This window comes from Notamacropus eugenii, chromosome 6 (assembly GCF_028372415.1).
Source record: "Notamacropus eugenii isolate mMacEug1 chromosome 6, mMacEug1.pri_v2, whole genome shotgun sequence".
NCBI classification, from domain to species: Eukaryota; Metazoa; Chordata; class Mammalia; order Diprotodontia; family Macropodidae; genus Notamacropus; species Notamacropus eugenii.
In genome coordinates this window covers 374,464,626-374,475,617 of record NC_092877.1, presented here as the reverse complement: position 1 = coordinate 374,475,617, position 10,992 = coordinate 374,464,626, and the positions used below count along the sequence as shown (strand labels likewise).

At 35.7% G+C, this 10,992-nt stretch overlaps 1 pseudogene; it reads right to left on the bottom strand.

Annotated features, from left to right (window-relative positions):
* Positions 1–4,093: 4,093 nt before the first annotated feature.
* On the bottom strand, positions 4,094–6,437 carry LOC140512437 (olfactory receptor 5AC1-like; annotated as a pseudogene).
* Between the last annotated feature and the right edge of the window lie 4,555 nt (positions 6,438–10,992).

The window sequence follows — 10,992 nt, the reverse complement described above, 5'->3', positions numbered from 1 at the left end:
ACTATAAAGAAGATCAAAGGAAATGAACTGTGTGTTTTATCTTTGTTCTTTGAGATACTAAGGTGCTCCTCTAAAATGCCTATAAGTTACACTTGTGAGTTATATTATCTCTTAGTACTTGCCTAAGCAAGATGAATTTAAGTCCCGAAATGGATCTTGCTAGAGAAAGATTCCCCACATCTGGATGTGGGCTCAGTAAATAACAAAAGAATTCTGCTTCTAGAATGGAAATTAGCTAGGAAATAATTTGCCTAAGTATATATTCAACCTCCAATCGCTGAAGAACCTATGCTTCACTATTTGTGTTGTAAACTTACTCACTTAGTTTTTGAAGGGTCTGTAGCTAACATATTATTAAAAGTCTTTTCTTGAAGATCTTCAAGATTGAGATTTCTTGAGAATTGTTTTCAAGGAGCCCCACAGGAAGGAGTAATGGACTCTGGCAGAGTGACAAGTCTCCCTGTCCATATTTCATGATGCTATGCCATAAGAAAATATCATGTCTCTCAGGTTTGAAGAGTCATGATCAGAATAATTTCTCTTAAGAGCAAAAAAAAAAAATCTCTGGTGACTGTAGCTTTTACAACTTACCTCTTAAAAGAAAAATTATTGTTTATGAGTAAATTATTGGAAGTCATAAAATCATTCTTCTTCTGATCCATTTAGTCTATCTAATTTCCTCTATGTATTAACAGTTAATTTGCAAAGATTTGATGGGAAAGCCAAAAATTAGTCCTTCCACATTTCAGAGTTATATAGTGAAAACACTTCAGTGGCTAAGTTGACCAAACTAACGATTTTTAAGTAGGATCCTTTGACTTCATATAGACAAAGACTTAAGTTAACATGGGAAAAAAATGTTTTCCATGTGTTGCATTTTCTTTACCAAGGCAGGTTGGGGAAGAAAGAGAGATATAGAGAAGAAGAGAGGAGAGAAGAGGAGAAAAATTACAATTCCTGCACACTCACCCAGTTCCTCTAAGATGATTCAGGAGGTAAAGTGCAGTTCCTCTTCTTTGTGAAGATGCTGTTTGGTGGCTTTGTTTCAAAATCAAGTACTTATTTCTATTTGCTTCAAAACCAATAATCATCATATATTAAACTGTATTAAGACTTTGGGGACCTCCTGCATATGTGAGAAATACATCAATACTTCCCAAGTTCTCTCCTTAGATAGAAGCAAATTTGGCCTAATGAGAATTGGTCAGAAATCCCATCTGACATGCCCAGTTCTAACAATTAAAATTTTACCATACATCATCAGTCAGTTACAGTTGTAACTCCCTAAGAGCTTTATGGTACTCAACTTTACAGTATTTGATAAATAATATACTAAGTGGATACTAATGAATACTAAGAAGAATACTAGGTGGTGCTTACCCTCAGGGAGGTTGTCATTTGAAAGTGGAGTTAATTATACCACAAAGTAGCAGTTGAGAGTATAACAAGAGAGGCACCAAAAATCTTACGGAAGGAGGAACAGAGACAATTTTGGACTCATTCCTCTGTGTGCTACTAGTAGTAGCACAAAAGTGATAGTATTATGCTGACCAGAACATGACAGTCACGAGAACTGTCTTTATTCTTAGAGATGGCTGCTTTTACACAGAGAAAAATTTTCTCCTCCCTCAGAAAGGGAAAAGGACCTACATGTACATAAATATTTATTGCAGCTCTTTTTGTGGTGGCAAAGAACTGGACATTGAGGGGATACCCATCAATTGGGGAATGGCTAAACAAATTGAAGTACATGAATGTAATGGGATTCTACTGTTTCATAAGAAATTGTGAGCTGGTAGACTTTAGAAAAACCTTGAAAGACTTATATGAACTGATCCCGAGTGAAGTGAGAAGAACCAGGAGAATGTTGTACACAGTGACAGACACATTGTTTGATTATTGACTTTAAAAGTCTTAGCTCTCTTCAACAATACAAAGACCTAAAACAACTCCAAACGACTCATGGTTTAAAATACTATCCACAAAATATTTGGGAGTCTACTTGTCAAAGCAAACCCAGGAACTATATGAACACAATTACACGACACACTTCACACAAATAAAGTCAGATCTAAATAAGTGGAAAACCATTAGTTGCTCATGGGTAGGCCCAGCTAATATAAAAAAAAAAAATTACCATTCCAGCTAAATTAATTTATGCATTCAGTGACTTACCAATCAAAAAACCAGAAAACTATTTTCTAGAACTAGAAAAATGATACCAAAATTCATCTGGAAGAACAAAATGTCCAGAATATCAAGGGAAATAATGGAAAATAAATGCTATGGAAGGTGGCCTAGCCGTACCAGACCTTAAATAGTATTCTAAAGTAGCAGTCATCAAAATTACTTGGTACTAGTTAAGAAACAGACAGGTAGATCAGTGGAATAGATTAGGTATAAAAGACACAGAAGTCAATGATTGTAGAAGTCTTTTGTTTGATATCAGGGAAGGTTTCCTTGATAACTTCATGAAAGATAATATCTAAGCTCTTTTTTTGATTATGGCTTTCAGGTAGTCCCATAATTTTTAAGTTGTCTCTCCTGGATCTATTTTCCAGGTCAGTTGTTTTCGCAATGAGATGCTTCACATTATCTTCTATTTTTTCAGTCTTTTGGTTTTGTATTATAACTTCTTGCTTTATTTTATAGTCATTAGCTTCCCTGAACTCCATTCTAATTTTTAAAGAACTATTTTCTTCAGTGAGTTTTTGAACCTCCTCTTCCATTTGGCTGATTCTGCTTTTTAAAGCATTCTTTTCCTCATTGACTTTTTGAACTCTTTTTCCAATTAAGTTAACGTATTTTCAAGGTGTTATTTTCCTCAGCATGTTTTTGGTTCTCCTTTAGCAAGCTGTTGACTCACTTTTCAAGCTCTTCTATGGCCTAAGCCCATTTCATATTCATTTTGGAGGTACTGGAGGCAGAAGCCTTAACTTCCTCTGACAGTACACACTGTTCTTTCTTATCGGAAAGGATGGAAAGAAATACCTGTTCACCAAGAAAGTAACCTTCCATGGTCTTATTTTTTTTTCCCTTTTTTGGGGCATTTTCCCAGTCAGTTTACTTGATTTCTGAATCCTTTGTCAAGAGGAGGGTCGTAGTGCCCCTTCTTCCCCCAGGACTGTGCTCAGAGCTGAGATTCAGATCAGTTGCTCAATTTCCCCAGGGTCTCTGGGTGGGAGCAGGTCCACCACTCAGGGCTGAGGTTCAGATCCCCTGCTCAATTCCCCCAGAGGCTTTAAGCTGAGCTGCTTGGACAATGGACCCAGGCTGCTTCTATGGCCACAGTGGCCATCTGCCGCCTGCTGCTGCTGCTGCTGCTGCTATTGATGCCTCTGCTGCCACATCGGGCCAGTGCTGAGGAGACCCCACTTTTCTCTTGCCCAACTGGGAAAGCCCCCCTCACACTGACCTTTGAAGCTTTCTTTGTTGTTTGCAGGTTGAGGGATTTGGGACCCTCCCTGTTGGGGGTTCTGCCCTGGAGGCCTGTTCCAGTGCTATTGCTCCCCATGCTGAACAGCCAGGACTAGGCTCCACTGTACTCAGCATCCTGTGGGATAGACCTTTTCTGTCAGCCTTCCAGGTTACCTTTGGCTAGAAATCTCTTTCACTCTGTTGTTCTGTGGCTTCTGCTGCTCTAGAATTTGTTGAGAGTCATTTTTTACAGGTATTTTGTGGGCTGTGGGGGAAATGCTAGAGTATATGCATCTTTCTACTCTGCCATCTTGGCTCTGCCCCTTGAATAGCTAACTTCCTATGAGGGAACTTCCTCCACTGCTAGGAAGACCAACTGTGCTCGTCCTGTCAGTCTGCATCAGAGTAGGGCTTCAATTCTGATCTTCATTACTTTAATAACCCTTCCATGCTGAATGACCTACTTGAAATGATGAGGACCCAAACCAGGCGTGGTTAAGTGAGGAAATAGAAATATTGGGTCTATAGTTTTTGTTATGTTTTTCAGAAGTTTATCAGTGAAAGAAAGCACAAAGAAGGGATGAAAACTCAATAAAGGGAATGAACCAAGGGATATTGTAATTTGTTTGGATAAAAACTGAAAAATGAAGAGTTTGTGACCACACTTAAAAAACATCTATTTCTTTATTGCTTTTCTCAAGGAAACAAGGATCTCTTTATTTCTCAGACTGTAGATAAATGGTTTCACAGAGGGATTAAGATAGTGTAAAATAAGGAATACATTACATCCTAATCTTTAATAGTGCCAGACCCAGGGCACACATACGTAAAGAGAAGAGTTCCATAGAATAAGGACACAGACAGCAGATGGGCACTGCATGTTGAGCAGGTTTGCTCCTTCCCTTTTCAGATTTAATCCACATGATAGCAGAAAGAACATAAGCATAAGAGATTATGATAATCATAAAGGTGAAAGATTGAATAAATGCAGAGAAAATAAAAACCACCAGTGTTTTAGTAGATGAGTCAGTACAAGGAATTTTAAACATCTGTAAAATTTCATAATACAAATAATGTATTCTAATTGACTTGCAGATGGTCAGTCTGAAAGGCAAACCCACATGAATTATTGAATAAAGAAAGCCAACTACATTTGAAGCAATCACCAGGAGACAATACAGTCTATTGGACATCTTCACTGGATAAAGGAGAGAGTTGCATATGGGTGCATATTGCTCATATGCCATCACTGCCAACAGGAATCATTCTGTGGTTGCACTGGCACCAAAAAAATAAAATTGAGCCATGCATTCACAAAGGGATATAATTTGATTCTTAGTTAAGAAATTCCCCAGCACCTTAGGGGTAACTGATGAGGAAGTCAATGAATCTAAAAGAGCTAAACTACTGAGAAGTATGTACATGGACATGTAAAGGCTAGAGTCCATCCAACCAAGTAAAACCAGCCCAATATTACTCACCATAGTTTTGAGGTAGATCACTCAGAACACCAAGAAGAGAGGGATCTGAACCTCAGAGAGATCTGTAAGTCCAGTGAGAACAAACTCTGTCACCAATGTCTTGTTCTCCTCTGCCGTGTCTGCATTGCACCCACTGCCAGAATAAGAGATTTAAATAAAAAGTATATTCTTCAATAATCATTAAAAGTAGCTCTCATTCTTGAAATAAAATGCTGTTAAATACTGCATATACTTTGATTAGAATGATTTAAGAGTGAGACCATCTCCTTTATTAAATGTTTCTTAACAATATCAACCCCTTTTGAACCTGGTTGTATGAGTTAGCAAAATTAAAGTGAATTAAATTATTTAAGTGATAATGATAGCTAACATTTACATTGTGTTTTAAGGTTCACCAACATTTCACAAATATCACTTCAATATGTGCTTGGCTGATGACTTTGCACAACTCTGCCTCACTTAGGTGTGATTCACATGCAAATTTCAAGATATCACATCATGATTTTACTCATTGTCTTCAAGAATGAATGCCAAACAACAAGAGCCACCCTGATATGTGGGTGGCAATATTATTCCCATTTACAGATGAGGAAACTGAAGCAGAGAGAAATTAAATGACGTGCCCTTGGTAACAGAACTTCTGTCTGAGGCAAGACTAATAATCAGGTTTTCCCAGCTCCAAGTCCAGCATTCCATCTAGTGTTCTGTCTAGATTTCCTAACCTCCTTTAATTCCAGTGCCTTCTCTGTTTTAACTCTTTTCTATTTGTACTGTTCATAATTTTTTTATGCATATTTGTTTGCTTGTTTCCCTCGTTAAATTGTAAGCTCCTCAAGGGCAGGGACTGTCTTTTTGCATCTTTTTTATATCTATCCCCAGCACTTAGTACAATGTCTGGCATATAGTAGTCACTTGATAATTGTTTATTCACTGACTGATCTAGCTGAATGTCTATAGATAATGTTCTGTTCCCCATCATTTTCCCTGTCAGAGAAAAAATTAGTTTCATAAACTTGGAAAGAAATGATACTTCATTAATATTTGTCTTTGGAGAATAAATATAGGTTGTAAAAAAAAAAAAACACCTGAGAATGCTTTTCATGAAAACATTTTAGAAGAGTTCAATTCTGATTCAAATGTGACCATTTGCCATCTCAAAATATGTGGGAATTTGTGGAGGGTAACTACTTGAAAGGTTAGGATGTGCCTGTGCATTTCATATGACATTTTCTGCCTTTATGCCCCTGTTCATACTGTTCATATATAATTTATATCTATGTCTACCTATTTCTATGTCTGTGCACATTTTGTGTATGCCTATGCCTGGTTGTATCTCTAGATTCCTTTTCACTTTGTACTCATTCCATAGGGTTGTTAGGATAAAATGAGACAAGATGTAAAGGACTTTGAAAATTTAAAGCGCAATACAAAATGTGTCAGTTATGATCATTGTTACTTTGACAGTGATAAATGCTGTAATAGGTCAGTTTTATCATCATCTTTTTCTCTTCAAAAACCTTCAATAATTCCTTACTGCATCCTAACTAATGTATAAATTCAAGAGACTATTCCTTTACAATCTGTTTCTATCCATCTTGATAAATATACATTATACAGTAGTCCTCTGTATAATCTATGGCTCAACCAAAACTGAATTCAGCTTTTTCTGTACATGTCCTACCAGGTGGTACAGTGGATAGAGACCTGGACCTAGAGCCAGGAAGATCTAAGTTAGAATATGGCCTCAAACACTTACTAGTTGGATGACCCTTAGCAAATCATTAAACTTGTTTCACTCAATCCCCTCAGCTGTAAAATGGGAACAGTAACAGCATTAATTTCTTAGGGTCATTATGAGGATCAGATGAAATAAAGTCTATAAAACGCTTAGTACAGTGCATTGTACATAATAGACACTTATTAGAATGTTTGTTTCCTTCCTTCCACCTTATTTCCTACCTTCTTACTTGTCTGATTTCCTTCTTTCCTATGTATTTCTTTGTTTTCTTCCTTTCTTCTTTCCTTCCTTTTTTAATTTCCTTCCATTCCCTGCATTATTTCTTCCCTTTCTTCTTTCCTTTTTTTCTTCATCCTTCCTTCTTCATTCTTTCCTTTTTTACTGCCATGCTTCTGCTCAGGCTATTCTGCTATTGCTCCTCACTTCTTCCTGTTCAATTCCTTAAAAGTCCAGGTCAAATACAACAAGTTCGAAAATCTCTCAGATCTTACTTGGCTCTTCGTCTATATATTTTCAAGGCATTTATAAGTTTTGTGTTATGCATTATGTGTCTGTCTCTGTGTCATGTCCCCCCACTGCCCAGAAGTGTCATAGGGATAGGTGCTTTAAAAAATGTTTTTAAATTGAATTCAATTAACAATGTAAAAAAAACCCAGCTATTCAATATTCATTCCTCCCTTCCTTACAAATGTATTCCTTCTCACAGGGTCCATTCAGCATGTAGCAAGAACTTAATAATATGTGTTAATTGATTACTCAATTAATTGATATCATTTTTAATCTCAAAAGACATTAAGTAGATTGTTTATATGATCCATTCTTCTCAATTACTCCTCATGAAGTCAAACAATTACTTCCATCCAATTCAATTCAACACACAGCTATTATGTAAAGTGCTGCACCATACCTCAAACTGCAACCTCAAAATTGTAACAATGAAAGCTGAATACCTTTCAACTCACTCACATTTGTGAAACAGAATTAGTCAAGCAAGTTGTGTTCAGAAGACAAATCAGGTCACACTAACCAGAAATTATTAAGCCATTACTATATGCCAAGAATTATGATAAGCACTGGTGACACAAAAAAAAGAGGCAAGAACACTTCCCCTTCCTTCAAGGAGCTCACATTCTAATTGAGGAGACAGCATGGACATTACTACTTAAATACAAGATACATGGAGAGAAAGTGAAAAGTAATTTCGGAAGGGATGGCATTAGCAGCTAAAGGAGAATCAGAAAAGAAATATAAATCATTTAGGAGATAAATCCAAACAATCACCACACCTTATTTGGCTTAAAAATGCTTTTAATTCTACCTAGCCAAATAGTTTTGAAAACAAATTATTAATTGTTTTCCCAAGTATCTTTAAAGCCCTGGTGGTTTTATGATCATTGGTTTAGAGGGAAAAAAGTCACAAGATAATCATGTGGCGAATAGTTATAAAGGATAAAAAAAAAAAAGCTAGACAGAATTTTTGGAGAGTTAGATTCTAAATATATTTATAAAATCAGAAACTTTTTTAATAATTAGTTTGTTTTCAGTATTCTATAATCACTTTCATATATCTAATATCTTTTTCCCTCCCTTCTCCACTTTCCCCCCTCTCTCTCCCTCCCCTAGATAGTTTGCAGTCTTATATAGGTTCTACACATACATTCCTATTAAATACAGTTTCACTGTAGTCATGTTGAACAGAAGAATTAAAATAAATGGGAGAAAATATAAAACAAAACAAAACATAGCACAAAAGAAAATGGTCTGCTTCATTCTGTGATCCAATTCCATAGTTCTTTCTCTGGATATGAAAGGCATTTTGCCTAAAGAGTCCATTGGGACTTTTTTAGATCCTTGCATTGCTATGAAGGACTAAGTCTACCAGAAAAATTTCTCACACACTGTGCTTGTTGCTGTGTACAAAGTTCTCCTGGTGCTGTTCTTTTCACTCAGCATCAGTTCATATACATCTTTTCAGGCCTCTCTGAAGTCTTCCTGTTCATCCTTCCTTATACCACAATAATATTCCATTACATTCACATACCATAACTTGTTCAGCCTTTCCCCAATTGATGGGCATCTCCTTGATTTTCAGCTTTTGGCCACCACAAAGAGAGCTGCTATAAATATTTTTGTACATATGGGATCTTTTCCCATTTTTATGACCTCTTTGGAATACAGTCCTAGAAGTGATATTCCTGGGTCAAAGGATATGCACATGTTTGCACCCTTTGGGTATAGTTCCAAATTGCTCTTCAGAATGGTTGGATCAGCTCACAACTCCACCAACAATGAATTAGTGTTCCAACTCTTCCACACCTACACCAACATTTATCATCCTGTTTTGTCATGTTAACCAATCTCAAAGGTGTGATGTGGTACTCAGAGTTGTTTGGATTTGCATCTCTCTGATCAATAGCGATTTAGAGCATTTTTTCATATGATTATAGATAGCTTTAATTTCTTCCTCTGAAAACTGTTCATATCCTTTGACCATTTTTTAGTTGGGAAATAATCTGTATTCTTGTACATTTGACTCAGTTCTCTATATATTTTAGAAATGAAGCATTTATCACAGACATTACTTGCAAAAATTCTTTCCCGGTTTTCTGCTTCCCTCCTAATCTTGGTTGTATTGGGCTTGTTTGTTCAAAAACTTTTCAATTTACTGTAATCAAATTTATCCATTTTGCCTTTCATAGTATTTTCTATCTCTTATTTAGTCAAAAATTTCTCAATTCTCCATAAATCTTACAAATATCTTCTTACTTGCTCCACTAGTTTGATCATAGTATCAATCTTTATACCTACATCATGCACCCATTTGGACATTATTCCTGTATGCAGTGTTAGGCATTGGTCTATGCCCAGTGTCTACCAGACCATTATAGAGTTTCCCAGCAATTTTCATCCAACAGTGAGTGCTTATCTCAGAAGTTGAGGTCCTTGGTTTATCAAACATTCATTGCTAAATCCATTATCTACTGTGTCTTGATTACATAACATATTCCACTGGTCTACCCCTCTGTTTCTCAGCCAGTACCAAGAGGTTTTGATGATTGCTTTTCTCTAGTACAATTTGAGACCTGGTGGGGCTAGGCCACCTTCCCTAGCATTTCTTTTCATTAGTTCCTTTGATATTCTAGACATTTTGTTCTTCCAGATGAATTTTGATATTATTTTTTTAAGCTCTAGAAAATAATTATCTGAAAGTTTGATTGGTATGGCACTGAATAAGTAAATTAATTTAGACAGAATTATCATTTTTTATTAGATTATCTAGACCTACCCATCAGCAACTGATGTTTTTCTACTTACTTAGATCCGTCCTTATTTATGTGAAAAGTGTTTTGTAACTGTGTTCATATAGTCCTTGGGTTTGTTTAAGCAGGTAGACTCCCAGCTATTTTATAGTGTGCTGTAGCTTTAAATGTGATTTCTCTTTCTGTCTCTTGCTGTTGAACTTTGTTAGTAATATATAGAAATGCAGAAAATTTGTGTGGGTTTATTTTGTGACCTGCAACTTTGACAAAGTTTTTTATTATTTCAAGTAAGTTTTTGCTTGATTCTCTGGAATTCCCTAAGTATATCATCATATCATCTGCAAACTTAGTTTCTTCTTTGCCTATTCTAATTCCTCCAATTTCTTTTTCTCCTCATTTCTACAACTAGCATTTCTAGTTCCATATTGAACAATAGTGGTGATAATGGACAACTTTGTTTCACCCCTGATCTTACTGGTAATGCATCTAGCTTATCCCCATTGCATATAATGTTTGCTGAAGGTTTTAGGTAGTTACTGCTTATTATTTTATGGAAAGTTCCATTTATTTCTATACTCTTCAGTGTTTTCAATAGAAATGAGTGTTGCATTTGCTCACAAGCTTTTTCTGAATCTATTGAGATAATCATGTGGATTCTGTTAGTTGTGTTGTTGATATGATCACTAATGCTAATAGTTTTCCTAATATTAAATGAACTCTGCATTCCTGGTATAAATCCTACCTGAACATAATGTATTATTCTCTTGATAAGTTGATGTATTCCTTTTTCCTAATATCTTTTTTAAAGTTTTTGCATCTATATTCATTAGAAAAGTTGGTCTATAGTTTTCTTTCTCTTTTGGCTTTTCCTGGCTTAAGTATCAGAATAATATTTGTATCATAAAAATAATTTGATAGTACTCCTTCTTTGACAAGTTTCCCAGATATTTAATATAGTATTGGATTTAACTGTTCTTTAAATGTTTGATAAAATTCACTTGTAAATCAATCTGTCCTGAATACTTTTCAAGAACAAATATTCAGATTGTGAAATGATCTCTGAAGTGATGCAATCATTATGTGCATTATTATTTAA